This window comes from Suncus etruscus, chromosome 8, assembly GCF_024139225.1.
Source record: "Suncus etruscus isolate mSunEtr1 chromosome 8, mSunEtr1.pri.cur, whole genome shotgun sequence".
Classification (NCBI taxonomy): domain Eukaryota; kingdom Metazoa; phylum Chordata; class Mammalia; order Eulipotyphla; family Soricidae; genus Suncus; species Suncus etruscus.
Window position 1 is genome coordinate 69,894,322 of NC_064855.1, and position 15,824 is coordinate 69,910,145.

The 15,824-nt window shown below is 45.0% G+C and overlaps 1 protein-coding gene across 2 annotated transcripts in view; it reads right to left on the bottom strand.

Annotated features, from left to right (window-relative positions):
* The window catches only part of DGKH (diacylglycerol kinase eta), a 195,126-nt gene extending 192,972 nt beyond the window's left edge, over positions 1-2,154 (bottom strand). Inside the window, exon 1 of one of the 2 annotated variants that reach the window (XM_049778886.1) lies at positions 2,028-2,154. The gene's annotated coding sequence lies outside the window, so the exon portion shown is untranslated. The remainder of the gene's footprint in view (positions 1-2,027) is intronic. The other variant, XM_049778885.1, reaches the window with a different exon arrangement.
* Positions 2,155-15,824: the final 13,670 nt, after the last annotated feature.

Below are 15,824 nucleotides of genomic sequence, written 5' to 3' on the forward strand. Positions count from 1 at the left end.
AGTCTTTATCATTAGTGCAAGTTCATTAAATCTAAAATTTGAGTGAAATTTCAATCAAATTTACTTTTTTCAAATTTATTTTTTGACTACCAATTCAAACAAGAACCACATTTAAATTTTATTTCAAACACTATAAATTTACTGCTTAATCTGGTTATAAGTGTGCATGGAATATTACAGGTAGTATTCTAGCAGGTAGAGCAATTACCTTGCACACACCCAACTTGGATTTGATCCCCAGGTCACTCTAGATGGTCCCCCAGTACTGTCAACAATATTCACTGAATTCATAGCTAGGAGTAGGATCTGATCAATGTTGGGTATGGCCCAAAAACAAGCAAACAACAACAAAATTTATACATATATATTCTCACAAGTGTGCGTTGAATTTTAACCATAGCATATGATTATATAAAATATGCCCTTTAAAAAGCTCATTCTGTCCCTGATTAACAGGATATTATTATCTTTAAAAACATATTAATACTTCAAATGTTAAAGGGGCTGTCAGGGAAGTTCCTTTCTTCACTAACCTTATAAAAAATTAAACTTCATATACTTAATTCATCATAAATTCTATAAAATTCAAAAGTCACTATTAAAAGAAGCTGCATGGTATGCATTAAAAAAAACTAAAGCAATCCTCAAATTTTTACCAAGTGCATCCTGCTAACAGCTGAGTGTGTGCCTATACATATTTCAGAAAATGAGACAGACCAATACAATGAAACAGGCACACAATGAAAAGGCCTATTTTCACTTAGGAATTCACAAGCCTAGAAAAAAATTTTCAGGGGAAAAAAGTATAAAATGAATTAATTTAGCAAAGTTAGTTTTAAAATTACACAAATCGAGCTATTTTCTTTCTTTTTTTTTTTTTTTTTTTTTTGTGGTTTTTGGGTCACACCCGGCAGTGCTCAGGGGTTATTCCTGGCTCCAGGCTCAGAAATTGCTCCTTGCAGGCACCGGAGGACCATATGGGACGCCGGGATTCGAACCGATGACCTCCTGCATGAGAGGCAAACGCCTTACCTCCATGCTATCTCTCCGGCCCTGAGCTATTTTCATTTGTTCCTTTCTCAAATTTTTCCTTAAAGTCCCCCAATGACAAGACCCCGTCCTTGAGGATCACCTTTAAAGTCAGATGAAAATTAGCATAAACAACCTTTCCCGGTTAAATATCTGCTATGTATTTGCTCAGACCTAAGGAGGTGCTAAGGTATGCTCAGAGTCAAATTATCTCTGAAAGTCAGTTCTCAAAGGTAAACAGTTCCAAGAGTAACTCAGTATGCTACGCTCCCTGTAATATAGAAACTACTTTTCATTATGTAAAAAGGGGGAGTCCCATATCACTGGAACCTGTGATAATTGCTGGACTGCTTTAGAGCGATACACTAGAGAATTACTAGCCCGGTCTCCAGCGTTTGTCTTCCAATGGGAGAAGAAAAAAAAGGGGCTCCTTTAATAGGCACACCCCTATCCGAAAGGCCAGGGATGGGAAGGCTGCTGCCAGAGGCGGGGGTGGAGGAGGGCAGCAGAGGGGGAAAAGGGACGCTGATTAGGGCTCAAGCAGTCTGGTCCATCCCTAGGTTTGCATTGCTCCCCATTCTACGCACACCCTCCAACCAATCAGTGCAACACGCCAGAGGGCCACAAAAGCCAAAACACTCCTTTTAAGTTCCCTGAGTGGGAACTCCCAATCGCGCTGCAAGGTTTTTCCCACGCTCCCTGAAATCCTAGTCTCCAGGCTCCTCCACCCCTGCCCGCAGGGTTGGCTCCGGCCCGACCCTCGCCTCCAGCTACGCGCAGACCCAGAAGAATCCCTCCCAGCGCGGGGGATGAGCTTGCCAGTTCCCTCCGCCCCGCCCCCAGCGCGGCCCCGCCCCCAGCGTGCTCCCCCAAGTTCCCGGGGTTCGCCCCGGAGCTCCGGGCTCCGCTCGCAGCGCTCCAGGCGCCTTCACCCCGGCGCCCCGCCTCGCCCCAACCCGGCCGGGAGCCCAACGTTCCTCCCCCACGCGCCGCCTCACCTTCGTCCGGAGTTGCCCCGAAGTAGACACCTTGCGGATCAGTTTCTGGGGTCCTCCCTCCTGCTCCGCTTCGCTATCGGACGAATCCTCTCCGGGCCCCGCTGCCCCGCCGGAGGCCGCTCCGGGAGGGTGCTGCTGGCCGCCGGCCCCGGCCATCCTCTCGGACTCCTGCGGGGACAGAGCAGACGCGGTTGCTGCTACCATCTTCCACTTCCCCAGCCCAGCCCGTCCGGTGAAGGGTAGCCGAGGACCAGACCCTCCGGGCGGAGGGGGGGCCACCGATCCCCGCAAAACTCTAGCTAGCCAGAGAGAGTCGCCGCCGCCGCCGCCGCCGCCGCCGCGGGGACGATCCCGGGGGATCCTAGAGCCCAGGCTGCCTGTGTCCCCGGCGCACCCCTCCTCGGGATCCTTCGAGGTTCCCGACCTGCCTAAGACCCGGACTAGGCGAGAGAATGGGATGACACAGCGATACCGACAAGCTCCAACTTGTGCTCGAGTCTAGGGAATCCGGGGTGAATACCCAGAGGCGCGAGACAGAATCTCTGCGATCCTGGTAGAGACCTGGCTTCCTCCCGGGACACCGGAGGATCTAGGAGTCGAAAGGGACCCCAGGGCTTCCTCCCCTCTCCTTTGGGTGCACCCCCTCAAGTCCCCCTCCCAGGCATCTTTGGACCCGGCAGCACACCCGAGAAAAGTGGCCTCTCCGCACAGTCTAAGAAGTCCCCGAGGCGGCAGAAGCTGCCTCTGGACAGTTGCAAGAGCACCCCCCCCCCCCGCCCTTCTCAGAAACTCAACCTCTCCTCCTGCCTCCAGCCTTAGGTTCTTTAAAACGCTCCCGGCCGCAGGGGTTCACTTTCTGGTCCACCACCCCTAGCTTCCTCCGGCGTACACGGAAGAAAAGAGCATTTTTCCGGGAGGTTCCACTCCGCGCTGAGAACTTTGCGTTCAGAAAGAGCGATGCCTTTTGACTAACAGGAAACTGGGAAGGGCGTGGAGCGCGCACAGAAACAAGAGTGTACACGCAGCCCGAGAGGACAGAAAGCAAAAATAAGTGCCCAAGCCGAAACGCTAACCCTGGCTGCTAGGAAGAAAACAATGCACCGGAGCTAGAGAACTCCAGAAAGCCCTGGGACAGCCACTCCCAACTCGGGACTCTAGCCGGAGGAAATGGGATCAACAGGCTGCAGCCAGCGTTCAGCACTCCTCCCTGCAAGGTGGTTAAAGTGGGCACTGCAATAGCAGCCTCCAGATGGGGTGTACTACCTCTGTGTCACAGAACACTGGCAGGGGTAGAAGAGACCAAAGGAAGAAGATAAAATGCAGCGGTAGAAGAGACCAAAGGAAGAAGATAAAATGCAGGTCCCTCGTGTCATCCAAAGATAACCTCAAGCCAATGTATTTTCAAGTAGGACAAAAGTGTCTGCTGGACTGTGAAATTCAAACTCCAGTAAAGCACTCAATTCTGTTCAACGTGTTCCTGCCCTTCAGAGCCCACTCGTGTTTTTTTCCATTGTCATGACCTTCGTGGAGTTTTTTTTTCAGTCTGCATGACCTTTTAAGGAGCCTCCAAATAAAACTGAGTGTTACGTTTTCAGTTGCAGTCTTACTCTCAACAATAATCAGTTGCTTCATAGCTAATAGTTCTAAGATTTTAAGAAACAGTAGTCCACTATTGGATATCTACACTGAGGATTAAATTCGTCAAAGTTTAAACTGTGACAATCGTTTTCAATCGTCAGAAGACAGATTTCTTGCCTATACTACTAATTAATGAAAATAACTTTGCCAACTTCAGTTACTTTTTAGAACAAAATAAACTTTATGACTCTTGTGGCTCTGTAAATACCTATTGGCTATCTACAAAGAACATACAACTTTAAAGGGAATTCTTTAAGAGAAAAAGAAAGTGATCGGAATAATATCTGTTATACCAATCTGTTTGGTCTCTGACAATGGTTTGGTGATTGATTTGGTCAAGAGTACCAAACACAAGGCCTCTTATAATAAGATTTCTTAGACCTTCTTCAATGTGGAGACTGAGATTGCAAATCACAAACTGAAGCCAATTTCAAAATCATGAGATTACTATTCCAACCCTTTATTCCTTTTGCCAAACTCTATGACAAGTTAATTTGTCCAGTATCACGTATTTCTGTTCACACTTCATTTTCTTTCCAGAATACAGGCGGAAAATGATTAAACTAAGAAGCATTGTTTAGACTCTTAAGGAGGCTAAACACATTTCTCACTCTTTGATTCAAACACAGCTTAAAGACAATGCAAAATAGTTCAACATGCAAGGGCTGGGCAATTAATACCTCAAAGTAAAGGTATTCATTAATCCATAAAAAGTTAATCTCACAGACATCTCTACTCTTCAAAGAGTGCTATAACAAGTTCTAAAACTTGGTTTTGACTTTGAAAGTATAGCCAGTCTAAGCCTGCACTTGCTAAATATGTGATCTCTCTCCACAATTTCCCTACCACATAGCTCCAAGTGAAAACACTGTGTAGGCAAAGACTACTTCATTTCCTACAAAGGCAGCTCATGAGAAACCCTTTTTACTTCAATCAACTTTTTTGAGACTTTCAAGAAATCACTAATTTAAAGGTGCCTGATCTTCAGTCTCATCTGTAAATTATGTTCCAGCATGAACATTCAATCTTTACATAGTGTACCCCCCAATATTCTTTACCTCCCTTAAAAAATAGCAATATTAGAAAGTGATATTTTCAAGCATTTTAAAGTAGCTCAAAATGACAACTGAAAACAATGTGGTAGATTACATTATTTATTTGATTTACAGAATTTTATGACTTTTTCCTTGTTTTTAAGGCTTTTCAAAAATTTCCTAGAGTGTCTCACATAATTATTTTATTACTGCTACTTTGAAATTTTTGTTTGGAACATGTCACAAATACATCATTAAAAACTTGGACATAAGCCATGTAGACACTGCATTCTGAATGAAATGGAAGTAGGTGAGGCTACCACTAAATTAGAGTTTTACTTCAGGCTTTCTGCCCATTTTTTTAAGTCCATTATATTTTATTCGGTTTTTTGGCGGTACTCAAGGATTACTCCTAGCTATCTGCTCAGAAATAGCTCCTGGCAGGCACGGGACCATATGGAACGTCGGGATTCGAACCAACCAATGTCCATTATATTTTCAACTTTTTCAAAGTTTAAGTCAAAGCCAATTCTAATTCTGATACTTTTTTTTTTTTGGTTTTTGGTTTTTGGGCCACACCCGGCAGTGCTCAGGGGTTACTCCTGGCTGTCTGCTCAGAAATAGCTCCTGGCAGGCATGGGGGACCAAATGGGGCACAGAGATTCGAACCAACCACCTTTGGTCCTGGATCGGCTGCTTGCAAGGCAAACGCCACTGTGCTATCTCTCCGGGCCCTGATTCTGATACTTTTAAAAGTACAGGGATACTTTTAATTATATATTTATTGGCATAAATCAGCTTAATATTATTGGCAACTTTTAATTCCATATGTGATATGGCTTTGCAGTAAATATTACATGAATTTGAATATAGATAGATAATATATATATTTAAAGATACATAAAAGCATGTAAACCTCTATATTTATATTCTGAAGAACCTAAGTAAGCATTTAATTAGTCATATTCTAGAATGCAGGCTCCTAATTAATGGAAACATGCAAAAGATACTAGTTTGGAAAAGTACAAGCCTGTTTTCACTGTTTTACAACTACTTCCATCCTATACTTTTATAATTTAGCATTAAGAAGTATTAAACTTTCCTTTGTTACTCAAATAAAATGATTATGAGATTAGTGATTAATACCATGACTGTATGCATATCCAGTCATTCTCACACCTCAGGAAAATCATCTTCCATACAATGCGCAACTATACTTATAAACTCTCACTTATATTTTGACCCTTTTTACCTTTGAAATTCTTCCCTTCCTAATTTTCCATTAGATCTGATTAGTTTCATCAGAACCACTTAGATGAAAATTCTTTGGAATCACAATTTTTGATTCCAAAATGTACTCATTCCCCCTCTAATGACCCTCCTAAGAAGTTATTTGTAAATGCACCCACTTTTTTAATGTTTTGGATAGAATTTTAACTCTATCCATACTCTTCCTGTGACCCAAGAAAGAGGGTGATGTGATCAAGTTCTTTTCTACACATCTCCCACCACTCAAGTATCTTTAATTGATTGGAAACTTATATAATATCTATTTCTACTGACTTTATTACATTTCATAACAGGCATTAAAGAATGCTGAATGTTAACATTTGTCATCCATATCCAAGCCAGAGTAATGACAAAGCTGTTCACATCAATGCCCTCACTTACCCAATTAACTTTATTTTATCCTAAATACAAAGAACATCACAAAATGCAGCAATTGCCTCTCAGTCCAGACATGGATGAATTTCAAGCAAGATGTGGTGTTCTCTTTACTATTACCCAGCATCAGTTCCTGTAATGTTTTAGATTCCATCAAAAAGAAAAAAGTCGACCCTTTTTCTACACATAAGGGATAATGCAATAGGTCTCTCTTAATTAAATGCAGCAATAGATCTCTCTTAACTAAATGCAGCCTCTCTAATGCTGAATATTCCATTTATAAATGTAGATGTTTACAGTACAGTATAAAATGAACCTGTAGTTGAATTTAAAAAGTAGATATTTTAAAAATGCAAAATGGAGTCCAGATCAGAACAAATTACCATTATCAACCCAAGATCTATGAACATTCAAATTAGGCCTCAGGAAACTGTCATTCCCTCGGAATATTAAGTTAAAAAAAATCATACGTATGTTGCAGAGACATTTTAAAGGGAGCTTTGGTCTAATTTTTCTTGTCAACCCCTAGATCTGCTCAGGGGCTACTCCTCATCTCTGTATTGTTTATGGAACCAAATACCCTGCCAGGTATCAAGGACCACGTTAGGGTAGAACACAAGCTAAGCAATTGCCTCAGTCTCTGTACTATCTCTCTATGACTCCTAATCAAATTTTAAGAGAACTAAAGAAAAGTCTATGAATTCCTTTGGATAAAATTTGTGTCCCTAGAAAATGTATTTAGATTAAGCTATTTCTTCCATTAGCTCTCAATGTCTATTAACATGAAATATTTTCACCACCACCCCCTCAACTAATCACTCTTTTTTCTCTTGTATCTAATTCTTTTTAGCAATTTGGCTATCTTGTCTCTTTTAATATCTTAAATGATAATTTCCTTTATTCTTCAATTATGTGATCACACATGTATGGTCACAGGGCCCGGATTAAATCATGTCAAAAGTATTATCTTATGGGACAAACCTGAGGTCTCCGAAGATGTGGACTATTTGAATGTAAGTATTAACTTATATAAAGCAAGATATTCTGTTTACAAAAAAAATGTAGTGTTGGTGAAGATTTGTGTCTTTGCCACTACTATAAACACTCCTGGACAAATAGGTGCTGGATAAAATAGCTACTGAGACAACAACTTCAGATTTTAAAGAAACCTAATTTTTCCAAGAGGGTACTGCAATCTGGATAGTGTGTCATATATAGTCCATTCACACATTTCTGTTAGTTCAATCACACGTTTTTGATTAAAAAAATAAACAAATATTTTTGGTTACATAAGGCCAAAAGAGACTGCTTTGCTCTATTTTCTTAAGCATAAAATAGATCTGGCATCAGGACCCTCAAAGAAATTCTGGTGATGGTATTTTTCACTGTGACTGGTGCTGAATTGAAGTATCTAGGCTCAAAGGGGGACTTCATATCCTGAAGTATAATCAGTCAAAATAACTACAGAAAGAGATTATGAAATTTAGTTTTCAGTGATCTTTTAACTTCAGAACTGAAGTATAGTTTTAATTTAAAGAATAAGTTGATGCCCAGTTATAACCACACTAGAAGAAATAGGAGCAGATGGGCAACCTAACAACATGTTCAAATTTACAAAAGCAAAGACAGCTGCATATACAGATGGATCAGAGGCGAAGGACACTTCTGAAAGGTCGGGGAAACAGGAGGCAGAGGGGCAGCCTACTTTGGGCAAAGGAGCACACTTAGAGAAGGGGAGGGGAAGAGAGAAACAGAGAGGGGGGAATGGGGGAGGAGAGGAAGGGAAAAGGAAGAGGGGGAGAAGGGGAGAAAAGAGACCAGAGACCGAGCCTGGCACCTGACCTAGAAGCTCAGGCAGGGACGAGGCTGAGAGGACAAGCAGAGTCCCTGGGCAAACAGCCTCCAACCATGCAGAAGAGAACATGAGAGCCCAGAGGCCAGAAATCTTGGACGAGGCTTTTTCATAAGGGTTCGAAAATTTCAACCCAGAGGAAGCGGCAAACATCAGAGCAGGGCGTAGAATTTCAAAATTCCAAGTCAGGGCAAAGGCAGCCTACTCAGTATAATACAGAGCCCGGGGAGAGCAGGGGATTCCGGGCAACATCCCGGGAGGGATATGAGGCAGTTTCCGACTCCTCCAGAAGCCAGCAAGAAGGAAACTGAACGAGTTTGCGAGATTGTGGGGGGGAGGAAAGACCCAAAACTTCCCACCCCCATGCCATCCCCCAGGTCCTCAGCAGATACACCAGACAGAGACAACACACGTTAGTTACTTCGGATCCCTAAAATCCCTTGGCGTGGCTGATGCAAAGAAATTCTGAAAGCCAGCTCAGTGGGTCTCGCGCTCCATTATTCCCGGCCCAATCAATCCTCGAACCCTCCTGCATCCACAAACCCGGGGCTGGAGCCGAAGCGAGCGGGCTCGGAGGCGTGGTTCCCGCTGCCAGCCAGTCAGCCAGCCTGGGTCCTGGGGACCAACCTGTGCGCCAGGTGACGGGGGCCGGGACACGGTGGCGCGCGAGGCAGCGCGCCCAGCTAGCAGCTAGTTCAAGCCCGGCTCCTGTCCAGCCCCAGCTCCAGCCCTAGCCCTGGCGCTCAAGAAATCGAGTCAAAAGTTGAGGACGCAGGCGCCAGAGGTGGGCCAGCCGGCCGGCCAGCCAGCGAGGCTCCCCAGAGGGCGAGCCGGGGCTCGGGCCGGACAAAGGCGCTCCGGGGAGGCGCGCGCGAGGAGGAGCCCGGGCAGCGGAGGAAGCAAAGCGCGCGGCCGGCCCCGGTTCCAGCCCCGGCTTGGCTTGGGAAGCAGCTGGAGACTTCATCTGGAGCCATTTCCTGAGCGGAACCCGGCCCGGGCGGGGGTGAGCTTTGAGGCGCTGAGGGGGAGAGAAGAGAAGTGAGTGCGATGAGCGCGGGGCGCGGTACCCACCGGTTCCTCCCAGGCCGGGCAGCGGGCGCCGGGCGCGGGGCGCACGTGCTGCGGATCCATCGCGCCCCGCCAGCTGCCCCGCCGCGACCGCCGGCTGCTGCCTGGATGCGCCCGATCGCTCGCTCGCTCGCCGCCCTCCTCGGCGCCTCAGTCCTGTCAGCCGCCGCCGCCGCTGTCCCGGGGAGCTCCCGCCTTGGGGCCCTCCCGCGGTCTCCGGCTCCCGCCCCCGCTCCCGCGATCGCCGCCTCCTCCGCCTCCTCGTCGGTCCGGCTAGCTCCGAGCCGTCCGGTCCCCGCCGCGGCCGCCGCCTCCTCCCTCCGCCCCGCGCCCACCTCCGCCCTCGCCTCCCTCCCCTTTCCCTCCGCGCTCCCCGCTCCGCCTCCCCGCGCCCCCCGCACCCGGCACGTGACACCCCCGGCAGGCCTTATAAGGCGCGGAACCGAAAGCGCGCCTCAGGGTGGTCACGGCCACCGGGCGCCCGGGAGCGGCCTCCGCGTGCCCGGGGAAAGGAAGAAAGCCCGCGCGCAACCCAGGTGGCCTCAAGTCCCCGGAGACGCGCGCTTCCACGCCATCGGCTTCCGCACCTCCGGAGCCTGTGGGCGCCCCTCTCCCTCAGCCCAGTGCTGAGGCGTGAAGGAAATCATCCTGGGCAAGTCTCACCCACCGACTGGGCACCGGGCAACCCAGATCTCCGTGCTCCCGAGCCCCTCGACAGGCGCTGGATGGCTTTCTTTCCACTACTCGGGTTGTTCATCTTGGGGTTCGCCTCAGCATCAGGGGTTCAGATGGAGGAAGGCTTCTTGAAGGCTTGATCTCTCTCGTGTTCTATTTAATGGTTTCGTGGAAAAGATGACCCGGTGAAGGAGCACTTTTGGGAGATGGGAACTGGCTGGCTGGCTGGCTCCCTCAGGGAGTGTTCAGTAAATGGCCCAGTCACCTCTCTTACTGCCCTTTGCAGATCTGGGTGACACTTTGCCTTTCCAATTTGCCTTTCCAATCTGAGAGGCTTTTTTCACAGGTTATTCTGTTCCCTCTTCTGGACTTTTAAGGGTCTTTCTATCCATAGCTTCCCACGGCCTTTAATCATGTCAAGTACATGCACACAATTTTGTTAAACTGAAAAATTTCACTTACTTGAAGCAATCTTCCCGCAGTCCCCACCTCCTTACAGCAAAGCTCTTTGGCTTAGTATTCTCGTGTTCATTTCTCAATCCACCACTCCTTCTTCTTCTTCTTCGCTGCCAACTGACTTTTGTTCCCAATGACCCTAGGAAAGGTAACCTCTGCCTTTGAAAATTCCCTAAATCATATAACTCCTCTCACCCCATGGCTTCTTTACCTATATTGAGCCTTTGTCAGAGTTAACCAGACTTTACTCCCTTGAAGCCATTCCTTTCATTGGCCCTTGTGACACTTGAGTCTTCAAATTCTCAAACCATTTTTTTTTTCATCATTTACACATTAGAGCGCCTCTTCTGCGCTTCAATTCTGCCCTGGGTCCATCCAGACACCAATGACTCACCGTGAACAACTGACATCTCATAAATTTCTATGCCTATCCCAGATCTCCAATTATATAAAATCATAATTTGTTACCAGAAATTTCTACCCAGATATCCCCTGGGGCCCTAAAGTCAACTCGAGTAAGATAAAAGTTCACTTGCCAACTGTTTTTTTCCTCTGGTCTCATTCCTTGTAAATGTCTCCACCTTCCAGCTCATCAGCCAGAGGAACCTAATTCCAGGTTCCACTTTCTCTCTCATGCACCTACGTGCACCAAATGTTCCTGTCACTTTTCTTCCATGGCACAGCTGATTTCAGGTCTTCGCTACATTTCAACCTACTCCTCCTCCCAACCCAAGCCCTAAGATTGAAAAATTCCACTGAGATTTTGTTCTACAGGCAATGAGGCTATACAGAACAAAAATCACTTGTCCCTAAAACATTGCATTATTTTCTTTGTTAGTCTCAGTACCTCTAAGCTAGTCATAGCTGTATTCCTGCTATCTCTCACTTTGTAGTCCAGCTCAGGTATACCTCCTCCCGCCCCTCTATCCTGCCAGAGGTCATACCCAGTCTGGCAAACACTCGATAGTACTAAACAAGTTAAGTGAGATAAACCTTTTAAATAGGTCCCCAGTATCTGTAAAAAAAATTTTTTTCTCCCTATAATAGACAGCATTTCTCCAGACTCATCAATTTGAACCTCTCGCTTGCAGTTCCAAATCAAGCCACTTTGTTTTTATGCTGAACTTTCTTACAAACACCTGCTCATCTTTTAAGAAGCAGCCTGAGAGTCAGTTAGAAATTTGTATTTTTTTATTCTTCTGCAAGTTAAAACTGAACACTCTTTAAAAACTCCCATCCCTATCATATTGCTTTAGAAGACTCTACTAAACACATTTTCTACAATATTTCTCTGATATTTAGTATTGAGACCCTCTCTCTGGTTCTCAGACAGTAGTAGGTGCTCAGTAAAAGCTGAATGAATTATGTGGTATAATTTGGGTTTTAATTTTTCTTAGCTACAGAAAACCCATTTCCTATGCATTATCTCATTCTCTCAATTCTACGCAATCTCTCATATGAACCACGGCAGGAAGACAATGGAATGATATATATTAAAAATATTGCAAGAGAATAATCTTCAATATAGGGTCATCTACCTGCAAGTTGTCACTCAGATTTGAAGGAGTGATTAAAAATTTATTTTCTCAGATGAACAAGAGCTCTGTACATTTTCTGTAAGTGATCCAGTTGTACTATGTACCAGTAGAAAAAAAACTAAGGAAAAATTAACCAAAATAGCCAGAGAATATGATAAAACATTGTTTTGTAGTTAATTTCCCTGAAGTCAATGAACTAAATTCTCTATCAAAAGACATAGAGTAACTGAAAGGATTAAGAAACACAAAATCTAGGCTGTTCTGCCCAAGACAGCCAAGAAGTCACCATTGAACACAACCTCCAGGGCCCAAACATGGAGAGCCATTATAAAAGACTGATGCCTTGCTCCCTCTCTGCTTTTCTGCCCAAGACAGCCAAGAAGACCCCATCGAACACAATCTCCAAGGCCCAAACCTAATAAGGTGGAGCCAGAGGATCTTCTAACCCAGGGGTCTTCAAACTTTTTAAAGTGGGGGCCAGATTATGGTCCCTTAGAGAGCTGGAGGGCCGGACTATATGAGCTACTAATTCCTACTCACACTGCACATATCTTATACAAATAAAATGAAAACCATTTATAAATAAACAGATCATGCACCAGTATTTCAATGGGAACTGTGGGCCTGCTTTTGGCTAATGAGATGGTCAGTGTCCTGTTCCATATTTGTCACTGCCAGCCATAACAAGTGATGCAAGTGGGCATCAGTTAATCGTGATCTGGTTGAAGATTGCAGATGTTTCATTCTTGAAAAAGTCTGTTCACAGGCATAAGTGCTACCAAAGATGGTTACCATTTTGAGTGCATGGTTCCTGATATTTGGATATGTCTCAAAGGGGAGAGATGCATAGAAATTCAAAAGGTTACTTGACTTAAATGAGTCTTTCAGAGAGTCACAATTCTGCAGTTCAGCCAGTTCCATTTGGTAAATTATAAGGACATTTTCAATCTGAACAGAAAATGGGTTACGAAAAAGCTGTATGTCCTGTTCATGGAGATTGAAGCTCTTTGAATCTAAATTGAAACTCCTTTGCAACAATTCTAGTGAAGCCAGACATGTTTCCTTTGGGAATGCAACCAATGGTTAGTCCCCTGACAGGTTTTGAGTTGTTGGGAGATAACTGAAGTTTTACTCCTGTACTTGTTTGATGAGAAGGCCTAATTTTACTTCAAATGCTTTCACATGCGATGCCCTATCACAGATTAGCTTCCCCTTGCCTTGAAGTTGCAGATTGAAACTTTTGAGTAGCTCTGTTATAGCTGTCAGAAAGGCAAGGTGCCATTTCCATTCCGCATCATTGAGCTCTGGTACTTCTTGGTTTTTTGAAAGTAGAAAAGCTGTAATCTGCGAAAGTAAGTCATAGAAACTTTTCAAAACTCTCCCTCTACTCAGCCAACGGACTTCTGTGGGCGGAGGCGGTTGACATCATCCCTGAGAAACGTGACACTGAGTGTATATGCTGGCAGGTATCTTGGCAACCAAACAGCGCTCACTGGTGGTAGGCCGGATCAGACTCCTCTGCGGGCCATGCGGCCCCCGGGCCGTAATTTGAAGATCCCTGTTCTAACCCATGAGCCCAGTACAGCACATAGTAAAAACCACTATACAAGTGTTGCAATGGGGAAACAATGCATGACAACACTATGCATATAGAATGAAGAAGACCTGAAAAGCCTCTCAGATAAGGAGGATGCTCAAAGAACTCTAAGCAAGCATAGAACGATCTGAACAGACCTTAATGACAGAACTTACAACTGAAATAAGAGGTCTAAAAAAACTCAGTAGATGAAATGAACACCTCAATGAAAAGCCTCTCCAAAGGTGCAACAGCCTGAGGACAGGGTCAGCTGAGCCGGAGGATGAGATGCAAAACAACTCCATAACGCAGAAGAAATTGGAAAAGAACTTTAAAGCAAATGATCAGACAATGAATAAACTACTCAAAAAAATGTGAACAGGAGGCCGGAGAGATGGCACAGCATTAAGACATTTGCCTTGCTTGCAGGACTACGAATTCCGAATCCCGGCATCCCATATGGTCCCCCGAGCCTGCTGGGGGCGATTTCTGAGCCTAGCAGTGGTCCTCAAACTATGCCCTGCGGGCCACATATTGTATTTGTATCTGTTTTGTTTCTTCATTGCAAAATAAGATATATGCAGTGTGCATAAGAATTTGTTCATGGGCCCGGAGAGATAGCACAGCGGTGTTTGCCTTGCAAGCAGCCGATCCAGGACCAAAGGTGGTTGGTTCGAATCCCGGTGTCCCATATGGTACCCCGTGCCTGCCAGGAGCTATTTCTGAGCAGACAGCCAGGAGTCACCCCTGAGCAATGCCGGGTGTGGCCCAAAAACCAAAAAAAAAAAAAAAAAAAAGCATTTGTTCATAAGTTTTGTTTTTACTATAGTCAGACCCTCCAATGGTCTGAAGGACAGTGAATTGGCCCCCTGTTTAAAAAGTTTGAGGACCCCTGGTAGAGCCAGGAGTAACCCCTGAGCGCTACCAGGTGTGAGCCAAAAGCCAAAATAAAAAATGTGAACAGATGAAAATAAAAGTCTTTGATAGGGGCCGGTGAGGTGGCATTAGAGGTAAGGTGTCTTGCCTTGCAAGCGCTAGCCAAGGAAGGACCTCAGTTCAATTCCCTGGCATCCTATATGGTCCCCCCAAGCCAGGGGCAATTTCTGAGTGCTTAGCCAGGAGTAACCCCTGAGCATCAAACGGGTGTAGCCCCAAAAACAAACAAACAAAAAAGTCTTTGATAAACTCACCAGAAAAAACACAGGAATTATTGGAGTCCCAGAGACTTAGGAAGAGAATATCAAGAAAAGGAGCTGGAGGAAGTGAAGGAAGTGTGAGAAGAAGAAGAAGAAGAAGAAGAAGAAGAAGAAGAAGAAGAAGAAGAAGAAGAAGAAGAAGAAGAAGAAGAAGAAGAAGAAGAAGAAGAAGAAGAAGAAGAGAAGAGAAAAAGAAGAAAGAAGAAAAGAAGAAAGAAGAAGAGGAGGAGGAGGAAGAGGAAGAGGAGGAGGAGGAGAAGAAGAGGAGGAGGAAGAGGAAGAGGAAAAGGAGGAGAAGAAGGAGAAGAAGAAGAAGAGAAGAGAAAAGAAAAGAAAAGAAGAAAGAAGAAGAGAAGAAAGAAGAAGAGGAGGAGGAGGAAGAGGAAGAGGAAGAGGAGGAGGAGGAGAAGAAGAAGAAGAGGAGGAGGAAGAGGAAGAGGAAGAGGAGGAGGAGGAGGAGAAGAAGAAGAAGAAGAAGAAGAAGAAGAAGAAGAAGAAGAAGAAGAAGAAGAAGAAGAAGAAGAAGAAGAAAGGAAGGGGAGGAAGAAAAAGCGGAGGAGGAGGAGGAGGTAAAAGAAAAGAAGGAAGAAGTGGAAGAGGAAGAAAAAGAAGAGAAAGGAAGGAGAAGAAAAGAGAAGAGGAAAAGGGGGGCCGGTGAGGTGGCGCTAGAGGTAAGGTTTCTGCCTTGCAAGCACTAGCCAACGAAGGACCGCAGTTTGATCCCCCGGCATTCCATATGGTCCCCCCAAGACAGGGGCGATTTCTGAGTGCTTAGCCAGGAGTAACCTCTGAGCATCAAACGGGTGTGGCCAAAAAAAAAAAAAAAGAGGAAAAGGGGGGAAGATGAGGAAGAATAAAATTAAGAAGAGGAGAAAGAAAAAGAAGAGAAAGAAGTAGAAGAGAAAGAGGAGGAAGAAGAGTAAGAGAAAGAAGAAAAAGGAGAGGGGAAAAAAGAAAAATAGACTGAAGATTTAGTTTTAATTCATTTTTTATAATAGTATCTTTAAGCACTGTAATTATAAACATAGTTGCGTTTCTGTAGTTGGGTTTCAGTTAAAAAATAAAAAATAGGGCCCGGAGAGATAGCACAGCGGTGTTT